Raw genomic sequence first — 17,088 nt, forward strand, 5'->3', positions numbered from 1 at the left:
CTCCTTTGCTCAAAAGAATCGGAAATGGTTCAATAAATTGCAAGATTTGAATTTATTTATCAAAATTTCTTTCAATATGAAAATAATCCTCTTCATTCTAATGCCCTTATTCCAATGATTTTTCCAATCTTCGAAAGATGTTTTCCTGAAACCCTTTCGGAACTCTTAGAGAATTTCGTTTATGGCATCAATATATCTACTGAAAACGATGACCATGAAGTGGAAATTTTAGTCGAGGAAACAGCAAAGAGTCACATTGTACCAGGTTGGGTGATTAGGTAGGTTGCAAAAAGCACGGATTTTGTATTTGATAACATTATCGTTGTGCGAAATCCACGAGTTTTCTCGCCAGAAAACGAGTCGTTTTCTACGAATTGTTTCATGTAACCAAGGGAAAACGCTCAAATAATATTTTTCGTTGATTGTTTTGCCAGTGGAGACGAATTTGTGATGCACAGCACCAAGACAATGGGAGAAAACAGTTAACTATGAACGTAATTTTTGACTGACTTATATGATCTTTTTGGTCTTGCTTCACCTTCGAGCACGTTTACTCGATTGTTGAACCGTTTTAGTGTCATAGTCAAAGATTTATGTTTTTGTCACACGTAATGATGCTGTTAAATACAGATCGCCTCAAGAAAGCATTTTCTCGGCCACCCAAACAGATTGTTGTTTTTGAAAAACATTCAATGTTTTCGGAATGACTCGTAAAGCGTCGCGCAGCAAACCCAAATGATCTTTTAAAATTCCTCGACAAAATCAAAATGATATAGAACACGTTAAATAATATCGCTAATTGTTAAATGATGATCATCGAGCAGCAAATCTCTGACTTAAGAGAGGTGTTCAATTGTCTATCATAGCGTAGTTCGTCTTTGATGCGTTCTCTGCTTTTCTCGAACATTTTGTACCACTTGAAATCTCTCCTTTTTTGATAGAATATCATCAGGAATCCTGCAATATTTCCAACGTTTATTTTTTTCCAGTACTTCAGTTACGAAAACAAAATTTAATGCACGTGTTTGCTAAATAACATTCTTTATTTGGAAAAATCGTCGGAGCAAAACTCGCGTTTATTTGCAAACTAAAACATACGACGATGTACTGATTTCTGCTAGTTATCGATGAATGTCGAATTAAACGATAAAAAATGACAACGGCGCCTTCTTGTAGATTAAAATGAACCAATGTCGATACATTTTGATGATAGTAGTATTACGTTAAGTACATTAAATTTATATTTTCGCGTAGAAAACAAAAGCAATATGAGAAAGTAGCAACATTACAAATGAAAAGAAGGTTTGATGAATAAAAATTATAGTGTGCATAGAGTTTTGTATCCTCGAATGAAAACCGAGGATACAAAACTTTATGCAAACTATAATCTTTAATCCATGGAAACCATATATGTATGCAAATTCGATAGAAACTATATCTTTATGGAGTAGAATGTATAGTTTTTTCGAGGAAATAGTGTAATATAAAACAGAGTTAAATTTTTGAGAGTAATCAGGTGTTTTTCTCTACTGTTTATTTAGAGGTAACATTAATAAGAAAAACATGTAATGATGGTTCAAAAAGTTTCAACACTCAGATGAAACCTTACAGAAACGAGATGATCACCAATACGCGCGAAGATACGTACACCAAATAGAGAAGACCCTTAACACGTGCAACTAATTAAAAAAATCTTTCTTAATCTGAAGACTGAAACATACATAAACTATCGTTGTTTGTTTAGGTCTGTAGGCACGCGAATGATAATTCTGTAAGAACAGAGAGAAAGACAATGAGAAATCAAAAGCTCCTCCTTGGCAATTTTCGTGCCGAAAACAGTACAAGTAAGATGGCAAGCAATAATAGCAATTCGAAAAATAGTACATCCCAAGAACATATTCAACAGAAAGATTAATTAGGAAATTAATTAAATTCTTCAAATTGCAACTAGAGATACGGATGTGCGATGTCACATTGTCACATCAACCAAGAAACCTTAAAGAAATTACGATTCAAAAATGCAGCCGACACAAAAAAGTTACTTCCGATGCTCGGAGAGAAATGTCCTAGTCGCTTTAATGATGAGTGTATCTTTACATCGATAAGTGTAATAAAGATACGCGAACAGAAGACATTATTATACTGATTATGTCACAAATCCAATATTGTCAAAAAGTATAACGACAAAATGAAATTTGATGAACAGCTAGACACGGAAGAATCTCCTGTTCCAAATGGTATTACCAATTTAAAGGTTTATTTCAACAAAGAAGAGGAAGGAGTCCAATGTGAAATGCTACCATTGGTAAATATTTCAGAGGAATAACTGAAATCTAATTTGAAAAAACCGAAACAATTCTTTTCCTTTATGAAAAGAAAGATGAACAAAATTAAAAAGGTCCGATTTATCCTGATCCAACTTATCATTACTACGACAAAAATCTAGACAAGACAACATAAGACGGATTTTACATGGATAAGAGCAATTCCTTCAGAGAAATTGTCATTGCTGAAAAAAGCGTTTTAATTAAACTGGACAGAGAAGGCATTTTCCAAGAGAATTCGTCGAGTGACTCAAATTACGGGAAGGAAATGACACAGATTCCGATACCTTAGAACACAAAACACTTGGATGTGTTCCTTCGCAGAAATGTTTGTTTGAAGAGAATGATCAAATATCACAGAATCATTCTCGGAAGATTGGAAAATTTCTTCAGTGTAATGCAACAAGAGTTTTATTACTTTAAATTATAATGATTTATTTAATTATTTCTGTATGAATTACCATTTAAAAATAAACACGTTAAAAATATTATGGAAAATTCTTATTAATGTTTGATTGATTTTGTTTTTCTTTCATTATACACACGTTATTAATAACTTAATTTTGTAGTAAAATATGGTAGAAACAGCACACAGATAGTACACTAAACATGCAACGACAGACTGTATCAAACGACTCCCTATCAGTTAATTTGCATAATTACACACGAAACATGCAGCTACTACGTCACATCAAATATTTTGCACATTCAGGCAAATCAAATTTTACGTCATGTTCAACAGATTTTCGTATTTCGTCACAATTTTTATCAGATACCGCCATCTATCGAGAATACTAATTAACGCTCCGATTAGAGATCATCGGATGCGCCGCCATCTTGGAACCTAAGGTAACATTAACCTAACTTATATATGTATTTTTATACCCTAAAGGAATTTTATATATAAATTTATAGATTCATTTACAAAGGAATAATAGAAAGTAAATTAACATACATAACATTGATACGTACTATATATCTTAATTAATTAAATGGCAAATATCCAGTGTTCAACATAAAAATAAATACAATTGAAAAAAAATTAAAAAATTCCGTAAGTGGACGAATGGTAGATTTTTCGCCTCACTAGCAGTGTAATTATTGTGGTATTAAAATTTTTATTACACCTAATAAAATCCCGTTTCATTCTAAGCATTTTTATGAAAACCGCGCCATCTTACTGTGAGTTTGTGAGTTATTAATTTTTTAAAATTTCTGTGATTTTTGAATCATCCTGTATATTCTAGCTTCACTGAAAACGCCTAAGTTTTAAATCATGGATAATACAGTAATACGTCGATCTAATGGACTAAGTCAGGAGAAGGGGTGTCCACTAAAACCAAAAGACCGTTATATAATTAAGTTTTTCTAAAGCGTGCATTAAAAATTGACAAATTACTTAATTTATCTGGGGTTAGTTACGTAGATACGTTTATGTAATTAAAATTAAGTACGTTTGAGAAGTTTGATTTTACAGTAAAGTTTTTTTTATATATATAGGCCTATTGTTTATGTACTAACCGTAGTTCAGAGACTGTAATAAAGAAGTATACGATCTAAATGGAAAAAAATAAATAGACAATAAACAGGTTGCGGCCGACGTTTTCTGTCGCAAAAAACGTGTAAGTCGGACGTTCAGCGCCGCCTGCCTGTAAGCCTAGAAGTTTGAAAATCGTGTTTGGAACGTCGAGCATGATTCCACTAACATTCAAAACGCCATTGTCAATCGTTTTGGCGATGAAAACGTCGGCCGTAAGCTCTCTATTTTTGAAAAAAATACACTTTAATTATATTTAACTAGCAGGTAGGTTCGGCGTTGCTCGGGCAAAAGTAACGATAGCGAAGATTAAGATTATTACTTTATAGGCAATCTTACCCGTTTTCAAAGAAGGCAAAAATTAGGTCACCCTGTTTCCAGACTAATTAGAGAATTTTTAGATGGATTAAAAAATGTTAAATTTCTTGCAAAAAATTTACGTGAAGGGGTAGTTCTTATTGCAATCAATTTTCTACAGACAATTCTGTGAAGATGCTTACTCCTTCAAACAGAACGATTGTGGCGTAGCTATTATTATTTTATTTATATGTAATTTCATAATATTAAGGGTCTAATTAGCTAACTTCTAGTTGTTTGGTTCTGATTGAAGGAGTAAGCATCTTCACAGAATTGTCTGTGGAAAATTTATTGCGATAAGAACTACGTAATTATTTGTACCCTTCACCACGTAAATCAAGGTAAAAATGTAAACAAACGTTAGATAATCGCGATTTTTGTCATTTTTCAGGTCTAATTTAACTAATTTTCATATTTAAACGAATAAGTATTTTATTAAATTTTGAGAGAATGAGAGGCGATACTTAACGGAGAAAAAGAGAAAGAAAGAGCAGACTACAGAATCAAATCAGTTGTCAGAACTCGGGGTAATAGGACGTTGTTGGTATTAGCGATGGAGTGGATGAAATGAATCTCTTCAATGAAAGGAATAAACGGTTACTATTGTAATTTTGATACCCAATTCTACTCCTTCTCCAGTTACAAAAAGAGCGGATGTCAATCGTTAAAACTTAAGATAATTGACACTGTAATAAAGCACTTATCGGTTTTTTTACGTTAAAAACGAGTGTGATTCATACCCTTCTGTAAAGGTAATAAACATTTACTATAGTGACCTTGACTTCCACCCCCACTTCTCTCCAATTAGAAAGGAAGCCGATGCCAGGCAGTGAAACTTGAGAGAATTTAAACGGAAATGAAACTAGATATGTTTTTTTTTTTGCATTTTTGGATCAAATTACAGTAATATAAACATAAGAAACGTTAGAAGGAAGAAAAATTACATAAATAAACGATATAATCGTATTTTCTGATGGCAGTAATGCCAGATTTTTATTAAAACAACGCGATTATATTTAAAAAGCTGTGATTACGATTATTAAGCTTAGTGCTCAACATAATCCCTCTTGAATCATTCCTATCAACCCCCAATAAATCATACAACGGCGCAGTCCATTTTAAACCAATGGGAGCACAGATAGAAATGATTGACAGGTCAAAAGACGTCACGATGAGGAAAACCATTTTGCACTCCACAGTACATATGTTCTCTGTTTTGTATTTAATAAACTACCGATGCAGTGCCCTATGATCCTATCATCACCCTGCCCTCATTTTCATCACTTGGGTTCTTCTCTCTTCCTCTTTTTTCACCATCTTTTCAACCTCCTGATCGTACCTTTGAGTGGAACCAGGAGGCAGCCTCTTCTTTCAACTAAAATGTAAAATGTAAGTTCGCGTGTATGCACGCTTTGCAACCGTCTTCGATTCCATCCATTTGACACTCGTAGGGAGCTTTGACTTAGTACATTGTTTTAAGATTTAAAAAGTAAAGAATATTTTATATTTTTATGTACGTTTCTGTACAAAACTGTATTTAATTATAATTTTCTTTAAAAGTATATTCATACAATTGAAGAATATTTTGTACCAGGAGTGAAGATCTTAGTGAATGTTCTTTCCCAACTCCGTCTCGTTGAGTTGGTTTCATGTGTATCACGACTCGATGTAGTGAATCAGGTTCGTTGGAAAGCACACCTCCACACTCAAATTGAATATATTTACAGTTTATTTACAGTCGTAGAAAGTACAAGTTAGAAAACATAGTATATGTATAAACATGCGTGGTGACTCACGTGCTAGATTGGCGTCTGGAAACTAATAACCTTTGGAGAGACCTCAGTCAGCTTGTGGAGTTGGCTCAACTGCACGGTCGGTCCGGTCTCTGCACTAACCAGTCCCTGAGATGATTAACAGAGGAGAACACTCTCTCTGCGCTCAGCGGGCCTTCCAAGTGCTTGAGACTACCGTGTACCAGTCTCTTGCCCTTCTCTCCTTTCCTCTCTCGTTCGCCCCGCAATTTAAGGGTTTTTGGAACGGGGACTTCCGACCAATCACAACCCTTTTTTATGCCCGAACAGCTTACACTCGGGTCCGCCGTCATCCGACCAGAGTGAAGATTACACAAACGTCCGCCACTTGTTTACGTTCGTTTGTTTACCATATGGCAAATGTATTAACGTCTGACTGCAGATGGGTCCAATTGACAAAGCCGGTGTTTCCTTTGTCTTCCCTCTGTTTACAAGTCAACACCTTACAAGTGGTATTACCCGACCGCACGTGGGTCCAATTGACAAGGTCGCGCCTCTTTTGTTCCCACTCTGCTAAAAGGTCAATACTTTACACCAGATATGTACCGTTACATCCACCACACATTTTATTTCACCAAGTAAGTTTTTATTATTTTATTTTTAACTGTAGCCCTTATATCGTGGTTAGCGATTCGAAATGTAATTGTGATTTTAAAAATGCATTTAGAGAAGTCTACGGTTTTTACTGGCTTATCGAATAAACGATACGAATAGACCCTAGACCATCACTGAGGCGCAATTAACTGATTGCCCTTGGATGTCGTCTTGTTACGAAAACACAGCTTCCCTATCATCAAATGTCACTGCACGCCATTAAATTTTACAGTGTTAATTTTACTTTATTATTCTCTCCCCTTTCATAATTTACAGAACATAAAAGTTTCCTTTATACCAACTTTCAATTTCTATTGTTTTAATTGAACTTCCTTTTATAAAATACAGGTACTTTATTATATACTGGAATCCAGTTGTAACTATTATCTATAACATACATATAGTTTTTGTCACTAAGATTTAAAGTAAAATTTAAAAGAGGACCGATGAGGGACATGTCCGAAATGCACATCCTCCTAGAAATTACAACGAGAACGAAAAAGTAATTTAGTACAAATATAAAGCATATATGAAAGGAAATTTTTGTAAATAGTTACCACGTATATAAGTGGAGAGAACGAAATAATAAATAATTCATGTTTAACGAACAATAGTTTTCGAAAACAATAGTAACTATGATTACATTAAACAATGCTGCTGGCCGGCTTAATTCTGTATTGTGGGTGATTAAATACAGTAAACCTGTCTATGGCGATTACCCACGGTTCCTTCAAAATGTGGTCTTTTAGACAGGTGGTCGTCCAATACAGGTGGTGCTGTAATACCGTATTTCCGTACGTATTTTGAGCACTTTTTAGCCATTTCTACTAAGCAAAACTCGAGGTGAGCAAAAATAAACGAATTTTTTCAACAATAGGGCTATATTGGTATTGTATTTTATTCTTATCGGGTAACCCGATTTACAGGAGTCGTCACGATATTATAAGACAGCTTTAACACCAATAAAGATTAATACAATACTCGCATTTTCTCGATTATAATGCACACTTTGTTTTTTCCGACNAGATTAATTAATTCAATAAATTTTAGCATTATAAATAAATTTTATTTACATATTCCATGCTTATGTTATCAAAGTAAAACAGATTTCTACAGTTTGATTTCCTTGTAAAAATATTAAATAAATACATAATTAATTTATATTTACCTATTAATAGTTGATGTAATAGGTGCAGGTTGATTTAATTTCAACCATATTGATTTAATAGTAAAAGCTTGCAGAAATAAATTGAATTGTATTAACTACAAAATTTAATTATTGAATTACAAGAATTATAAGAAAACATCAAGCAATTATATTATCAAACTTGCACCAACTTGGAACTGTTTTATAGATGAAATATTGATCTCAATTAATAATTGAAAAAGAATTATCAATGGCAATATCATTAATGATACCACATTTTAGTAACATAATTCTGAGAAACTATCACATTACTATTTTCATCATTATTATGAATTGAATTAATTAATTTTTAATTGTATAAAATATTTCTGTAATTCAAATATTTATTGAAATTATTTAATAAAAAGGAAGATGTGAGAACTTTTTCAAATGAGGAAAGCACCAGAAAAAATATCAAAAATCACTATAATGTTAATCACTTCTTGACATAAAATTAATGAATAAATTTTAATTAGTTAATATTTAATTAAATTTTCAAAAACAAAATTTAAAATAATATTTATCTTAGGAAAGTACAAAGTTAAATAATAATTCACTTGTATAGAATCATTTAATGCATTCCGAACACTGATTGAGATTGCTGTTAAGAACAGTATTAATATTCAATGTTGGAACTTGTAGTAAATGTGTCATTGTTTGGTTGTTTTAGTGTAATTTGTAATTTATTACTGTAATTTATCAACCAACAGAAAATAACCTAGAGACAATACAAAACAGCATCAAAGTTCTCTGCATCAATTAGATTACTGAAGTCTTCTTATTATTAAGCATTCAAGAGTCAGAAAGTTTAATTAGATGCTTCAACATATTTGAACAGTATGTTTATCTTTGTCAATTAACAAACTAAATATATGCATTATATTTTAAAATGAAAAATTTTTAAATTATTGTTAAAAAATTAGAAACAAAATGTAAATATTACAATTTTTAGAAATTTGATTTGATGATTTAGTGAATTTGATAACTTCTAAAGAAAAATATAAAAGTTATGTAAAATTAATTTAAATTTTTAAATGACTGAAATCAAAGCTATTCCTAAATTTAAATGTTTATTTTAAATCTCTAATAGAAATTATGAGGTAGACAAACATTGCTCTTAATAATGTTTATTTATTTATATTGTAATAATTAAATTCATTTAAGAAATTTATTTTAAACTATAAAATTCTGACTTTATTTTAAAAGATCAAACATTAAATCTAAAATCATAATATGTATTTAAATGAAAAATATTGATGATCAATAATTATTTTTAGTCTGTTTCCTTAGAATATTGAATATTTATTTTTTTGTTGCTGCATGGAAACCAGATAATTTTCTGTTATCTATTATAATGCAAAATTTCAACTTTTTTTTCTGTAATAATTAATAATGTATATTAGTGATAATTTGGCTTCTAACTTACAGTAATACAACTATTTTCCAATGTCTAATGATATATACCATAATAGAAAGTGATGATTAATGATTAAAACAACAATGATTATGAAAGTTGCTTCTAGCCCTTGATATAATTATATTAATTAAATTATCAACAACTGTGAGGCAGATAATAGTGAGGGCTTATCAGACCAATGATGGGCACAAATGCTCAGGGATCAAAGTGAAAACAATTTAATAAACACAAAAAATTACTATATAAGTATGGAAACGAAAACCCAAAATGCATTTTGGATATTTTCCCTATAGAAAATAGTCCCTGAGTGTTTGTGCCCATCATTGGTCTGATAAGCCCTCACTATTATTGATAATTTAATTAATATAACAGATAAATATGTTTTGTTTTAAATTAAAATAGGTATTTTTCATTGAGAATCCATAGGACACAACTAAATCTAATTTTTATAACTTTGAATTTATAATATTTTTAAATATTTTAGATTTTAATATTTAATTGTATTCTCTGACAAGCATTTAACATATCAATCTATCATTTTAAATTGTTTATTTACTACCGGTATGAATGAGTATTAAATTAATGTATAAAGTGTAGTATTAACAAATACAGAATGACAATAAAAATAGTTTATGAATTAGATTTTTGTAAATCACAAATTCTTAAACAAAAATATTTTTCACAATTTATTCTCCTGAATTTTTAACATAAGGATGTTTTCAGTTTCTGGAAATTTATTTTATGCATAAACATATTTCTTAACTTATGTAAATAAGTTGCACATCTATTTCATTGTATTATCAACTTAATTTTTTTCTTATTACTGTTTTATAAATAAATAAAGGTTGGCATAACAATAGAAGAGTGAATTTGAGTCTAATTTATAAAATGTGGCAAAAATGTCATTGAAATATAGAACCAACTTTAATAAATATGAATCATAAAACTTACATATACTATTCATAAAATATACAAAAAAGATTATAAATTTATATATAAAATTAAATATTTACAAATTCTATATTATAAAAATATTCTACAATTAAAAAAATGTAATAATTAAATTATTTTATACTAATTAAACTCAATTTATTAACTGTTTTGACATTTCCATTTATAATTGTTATTTATCATTCTTTTTTAAAATATTACATTGCAACATTAAAAAAATTAAATCCTTTTAAAAGGCCATTAAAATTAAACATTTTGTGTTACAAAGATAAGCAATTCAAATCTGATATCTGACTGTAGAATTTACCAAGTCTGAGAATGCCAAAAATAATCAATGAAACTCCTAAACAAATGTTCTGTTTCAAACAGCTTTTGGTTATCAAGGGTTGAGAATTTTATAAAACTTTACTATCTTGATAAACTAAATTTTTTCAGCCTGCATTAAATTATTAAAAAGTCTCATTCTAAGTTTTATAAAAAGATGAACTGCACAAATTCATTTTTAAATAATACCAGCATATACCAGTATATGCTGGTATCATTTATCATTTATCATAATTATGCACCGTTATAAAATAGAGAAAGCAAATTCAAGGTAATTTTTGAACAAAGTTTATCATAACAACAAAGAAATCTACTAAAGTAAAGAAATAACTTATCGAAAGGAGCGTCACCAACTAAAAATATATGTATATACTCCACCCTTCAGCTATTTTTCAAAAGATATAATTCTAGAAAGGAATACACCTATCTTACCAATACAGAAAGGTGAAGCTAAAGTTAAAATATAAATATTTTTTAAAGATAATATTTAAATTTAATTAATACTTTTTTATATTTTGGTTATTAATTCTGCAGTATACCAATTTTGACATGTGTTTTTATATATGTTACTTAAATCATACTTAAATTGTGACATGTGACAATCAGAAGCTAGACTTTTTGAAGTGTTACCTTTCAGACTGAGTAAAGCAAGAACTCGGCTTGAAAGGTGTTGCCGAAACATCAATTTTGTTACTTTCACATATGATATTTATGTCAGTTGTGTTATAAGTGAGAAGTTTATAATGTTTTGGTTGAAATTGAATATAAAATAATCTAGATTCATTCAAATATGTATGAAACAAGTTTTGTAATGAAGCTTGCCTATGGCACAGATTCTAGTTAGACCAGTTCACGTGTACAATGACCCGTTAAATTTATAATTATCATATTCAGATGAGAAAAACTGAACTATTTCCATTAATTTCGAATCCAGACAGCCAATGATTTGTGTATAACGTGCTTCCACACCGGCAACCGGTTGAATAAGCACAAAATATCTAAACATTCGACAATTTATATTAATAAAACGATTCCCGACACGTTTAAAAATTGTTTTAAATAACTTACCGATAACTTCTCCTAATTCGTAATCATCTTTATCATTAGGCCATCCTCCCGTCGTTGCTAAGGTACCAACAATTTCGGCCATCTTGGTTGCTATGCTGTCGCTCATACTCCTCCTAGCGGTCATTTTCTCCCGAACGGCAGCGGTGCTCTCCTGTAAAACATGTGCCGTCGCGCTGATACGTCTGTATACACCGGGCGATCCCTGAGTCGGTAAACTTGACTTAACGGAACCACGATAAGGAGCTTTACTAAAAATAAAACAAAATAATAGTCATCGTATCATATCTATAATCTTTTTTATTTGTTAAATATAACGCTACAATCTTATTTCCCAGATGTTTGGAGGCCCGGGATGGGTTATCCTTTCCTCATTATCTCTATACAATGTACAAAAATTCTCTCGTAGAGCCTCAAATAACCCACAACTGACATTGATATATTCAGTTTTACAAGCGAGTTAATTCGAATTTATAAATAGAAGTGTTATATACATATATAAACTTATACTTTTAATCCAATTTAAAACGCTTTTCAACGATGATTTATGATACAGTTTAACGCAATTATACAGACTTACTAAACGAGTTAAATATTTATTTAATTTAGAATATACTGTATAAATAGTAAATTTCACAATAAATAACTTTATTAATGTAATATTTATGTAAGGAACATTACGAAATTTTAAAATCCGAGCTGTAGATAAGAGCTAATTAGCGGCAGAGGAATATCATTTTTTTAAATCTTAATTTTATGCAATTTTATCACGTATAACTGTTATTTAAGGCTTTAACATTGTATAAACTATAGAATAATTTTATGAAAATTATAATTTCGTTTTTCTCTAGAAGTTTTTAAAGGTGTTTTCGCATTTGTTCTATAATTACGCCCGCAATTGAGACTAATTATATATTAGCAAAGTACCTAATTAAGTAACACGAGTTTTAACTGAATAATTCGTATACACTTACAGTAATGTGTAGGATTTAAATATTATAATCGATGTCACTTGTTGTTCTTTTGTTTATAGGGAATGCAAGTAACGACGAAGCCAATATTATACTATTAATAAAAGGAAATAGGAGTCAAGGACTGTTCATTGACCACTTAGTTGTTGTTATACGGTCCAAACTCAATTACCTAAACTTCATACACTAGCACAATAGTCTATAAAGACTACTTAAAATTAAAATTTAAAAAAAATTAGAAAGAAAAATATTATTTTTACTCAAAGAAATTCTATCCAGGAAAATTATATTCTTGATTTCACCTTGAATTCAAATTGGCCTTTATGTCATATACTCTTAGTTAATATTGTACCGGGTAGTAAATGTATATATACTGTATATGCTTACAGCATAATCAATCGTTTAAAAAATGATTTCATAGAAATATTATCATTCATTTTTTTCAAAAACTAACTATAAAATGCTATTTTTAAAGATTATTCTTTATAGAATTCGATGTTATCAGATGGAATTTTTCAGAACTAGTGCCAAAAATTGGTAACTCTTTGAAGTCTTTTAGTAATTATAATTAAATAGTATATATTACTCGCTTTTTCCAAATATTTTAACTTGTTAATTGCCATTTATTTATATATTAATGCAATTATTTGTCTTCTATTTACGTGTAATTTTCCTTTTTTCTTATCATTAGTAATTACAAAATAAATAATTGTTAAGCATTAATCATAATTAATTGTTTTTTTAAAATTACATACGACTTCTATTTATCATTATATTATTAATTGTTAAAAATTCACCCTTATTTATATGTAACCATTAATTACTGCATTATTATTATAATTTTTTATAATTTTCGTCACCCTTTAACACATACTGTATATTGTTAAGTAATAATTGTACTTTATATAGAAAATAATTTTTTTAAAATAGTACTTCGTCAGTTATAGAAAAAAAAACTCAATTTTTTTTCAACAGCAAAATTTGCAGCCTATAATTTAGAATATTACTTTCTTTTAATAACCATTCATTCATCAATACAACTTTAATATTAGCTGCTGTCAAAAGATAATTTTTTCAAATTATTTAATTAAAATTAAACGCATGTAAAAAAATCTGCATATAAATATATTAAGAATTGCGTAAGAAAATTACAAAAATGCAATATTTAATTGCTTGAAAAGTAATTACAAACAATGATTTAAGCATATTTCTTAATCTTACACGTGCAAAAAATAAACTAATTTTAATAAATAAACAAAAAAAGTAGTTAAATCCCCATAACCTCTCAAGCGCAAAATATTTAAAAACACTCAGAATTTAATGATACTTATTTTACTTTTATCACTTTAATGATATGTGCCATACTTACGAAACTTCGATTATGAAAATCCTTTCGTGAATCAATATTAGCGTGTACTTTTTCCTTACAATTTCAAATAAGGATATCCTTTAAAAATATAACACTACTACTGAAGCTATCCATATGTAACAGATGTGCCATAAACATGTGGACTGTCACAGAAAATGTCAGTTATATGCTAAAAATTCAATAATAAAATATATGTCTTTCTAATAAATTACAAATAGCATTTTTATTTTTTGAAAATTTGCCAAAACTATTAGGAAATTTTTGCTATTGTTTTATTGCCAACACCTATGTGCTATGTGCTATAGATTTGCGAGTTAACTAAACAAGTTGCGGCTTGGGCCTCACATTATTTAGTGAAGGTGAAATGCCTGTTATATGTTGCAGCTTAGAGCCATAACAAGTTTAAGTCCAGCTCTGGATCTAGGTATAGATTGATTTAAAGAGTAATATTTAAATGCTATAATTATGTTTGTTTGTTTTCATATAAAGGTTTTTTTTTCTATATTTCGACACACTTATCAATGTCTCGCTTCGTCAATTATTAACTTGATAATTTTTCCTCCCTCGCAATCATAGATTAAATGAATAGAAAACTTTACCTTAAATGAGTAGAAAAATTCTAAACAAGAGTTTACAACTGTTTTAAAGTTTTAAATTAAAATATTAAAAACAAATCTGCTTAAATTTAAAAAAATAAATTAATTTCTCTAATTTTTTTTAATTAAAAATATACTGAGATAATTTTCTAATAAAAATGTTATCTTAGGAAATTACTCATACAGAAAATTCTTAATTAAAAGTTTGCAATATAAATTTTTTTTTGTTATTCGAATTTTAATCCAATTTTTTTCTGTTTTATTAATTTAATAATTTATTAAATTTAATTCCAATTTGTAAAAATATTTTTCTTGAATTTATATTAATTAATTAAATGTGAATTATTTTAAAGAATCATTTCATTGATTAAACTGTGCTTTATATTATTAAATTCTGTTTAAACTTTATTTATTTTTTAATTTAAATTACTGTAAACTTATTTAATCTATGCTGTATTATATTTTTTTTTAAATTTATTTTATAAGTTTAAATATAGCATATTTTAAATTTTTAAATCAAAATAATTGTTTTAATTTAGAGAAAAAGCTTATTTAAATTTAGTATTTTAAAATTTAGTAGTTAAATGTACTGTACATATACACAGTTGTAATCTAAGAAAATTAACGTTTACATGCATATGTTGAATTACTCATAATTTTAATGAATAAAGCATTTTATGATCATAAATTTTGTAATGTATTACTAATAATTAAACCAGATAAAGATCAGCAAGGCCTCAAAGGCCCAACTGGCTTTCTCTGTCTCATTTAATTATTCCAACAATCTAAAAATTATAACCTCTATTTGGGGCTACAAGAAGACCTCAAAGAGCGTATTTAACAAAGCTCTTTGAGGTCTTCTTGGTTCTATCTGGCCTAATTAAACCTATTAGTATCTCCAAAAGTGTAGTCTACATGGCAAATACAATTTAAAGGTCACAAAATCTTTAAAATTTAGTTTTATATATAAAAATATGATATAAATGATATAAATTATAGTGGTTTTATTTGTTTTATGAATTTTATTCATATTTTTATGGCGTTTGGAATGGAGTGGGGTTTACGTTTATAAGTGAGCTGAAACTCATCTAATTCATTAAGATCTTGTCAATAATAATTGTAATAAAATTAGATAAGTTAAATAATTACAGAATTTTGTCCTGAATACACTTATTTACATATTTTAAAAAAAGAAAAATGACAATTATTTGAAGATATACTGGAGGAATAAGTATATCATCGTTTTATGGATCATAAAATAAAAATCATTAACAATTTTACAACCTTAATACAATTTAATATTTGCTTCTAAATAAGCACTCAAGGATTTTATTTTATAGCTTTTAATAGAAAGGGTTTTAAAAATATTTTTTTATTAAAGAGTTTAGAATTTTTAGAATTCAATCAAATTATAAGTTATACAGTTTTACTTTCACGGCTCTGTTATATATAATAGAGGGAAAGTATGGCGATCGGTCAAAAATTGACCCTCAAGATTTTTACATTTTTGGACTCAAGGGACCTTGAAACGTCAAGTAGCACAAAAAATCGTGTATGTTAGTGTGTGTATGTGGGTGGTATCATCATTTTGTTCAACCTCTTTGAAGTTTAATAACTCCTGTGCTTTTTGTTGAAAATTTCTGAAATTTTGCGGGGAGGTTTGTGTATTAGAGGGATTGATGCTATTAAATTTTGGTAGTTATAGGCTGACGGGATGGGGAGATAAAGGGTGTCATGTGTCATATCTCGAGTATGGTCAGACTTAATGACGATTTTACTCGTTATTAGCATTTAGAAATTTTTATAAAACTCATGGTTCCTAAAAATTAAGCTTTTTGCCATTTTATAATAAGTAAAAATATAAAAAGTTTTTAATAATAAAACATCATAATAGATTGCGCCGCATACGCAGTTTTAAATGTTGCCGGGAAAGTTAGGCAACTCGTTGCTGGATTTATTCTTCTTCGGTTTTGGATAGTGCCATTTAAAGTTTTGTTTTGTATTTAATTCAAACTCATATTCCAGTTTTTAGATTCTGATCTACTAAACTAAAATCTTTAAAATTTTTCTTCAATAATACTTTTCATATAACTCACAAGGAAACTGTCGGACTGTCTTCTAATAAATTTTAATAAAATTTAGTTTTAATTTAATTAAAAAACGGTGCAAAAATTAGGTTTTCCATCTGTCGAGGGTAATTAGAAAATTTTTAGATTTGTTTAAAAACATGTTCGATTTTTTGCAAAAACGCAAAAATAGCATATATATATAGTACAGTAAAAGTCAAGTTTTTCAGTGTAATCCTGAAGTTTCCTTAAGATATATTTCGAAATTTCCCTCTGTCAGGAAGTAGAATTTCGAAAAATCCCTGTTAGTGTACATTCTCATCACGTACGTTGTGTATCAAATTTCAACTTTCAACACCTAACCGTTTGGGCTCTGCACTTATTATTATCATTATCAACCCTCTCGATTATATATATAGATGTATGTAATGTATGCATAGTATATATACATTACATACATCTATATATAGAGAGAAATGTAGTATTATGGAACCCTGTATGTATTATGGAACCCCTCTAT

The 17,088-nt window shown here is 29.0% G+C and overlaps 1 protein-coding gene and 1 long non-coding RNA gene across 2 annotated transcripts in view; one reads left to right on the forward strand and one right to left on the reverse strand.

The window, feature by feature from the left end:
• The first annotated feature begins 4,038 nt into the window (after window positions 1-4,038).
• LOC111636621 (O-acyltransferase like protein-like) overlaps window positions 4,039-17,088 on the forward strand; it is an 88,859-nt gene continuing 75,809 nt past the window's right edge. Inside the window, exon 1 of the mRNA XM_023381904.1 lies at window positions 4,039-4,076. The gene's annotated coding sequence lies outside the window, so the exon portion shown is untranslated. The remainder of the gene's footprint in view (window positions 4,077-17,088) is intronic.
• On the reverse strand, window positions 11,666-14,564 carry LOC111636622. The gene is made up of 2 exons (XR_002758557.1): window positions 13,907-14,564; window positions 11,666-11,817 (listed from the first exon to the last, which is right to left on the reverse strand). It is a non-coding gene; the product is annotated as an uncharacterized LOC111636622 (long non-coding RNA).

This window comes from Centruroides sculpturatus, unplaced genomic scaffold (genome assembly GCF_000671375.1).
Source record: "Centruroides sculpturatus isolate CEXI.00-Female unplaced genomic scaffold, Cexi_2.0 scaffold1065, whole genome shotgun sequence".
NCBI lineage: Eukaryota > Metazoa > Arthropoda > Arachnida > Scorpiones > Buthidae > Centruroides > Centruroides sculpturatus.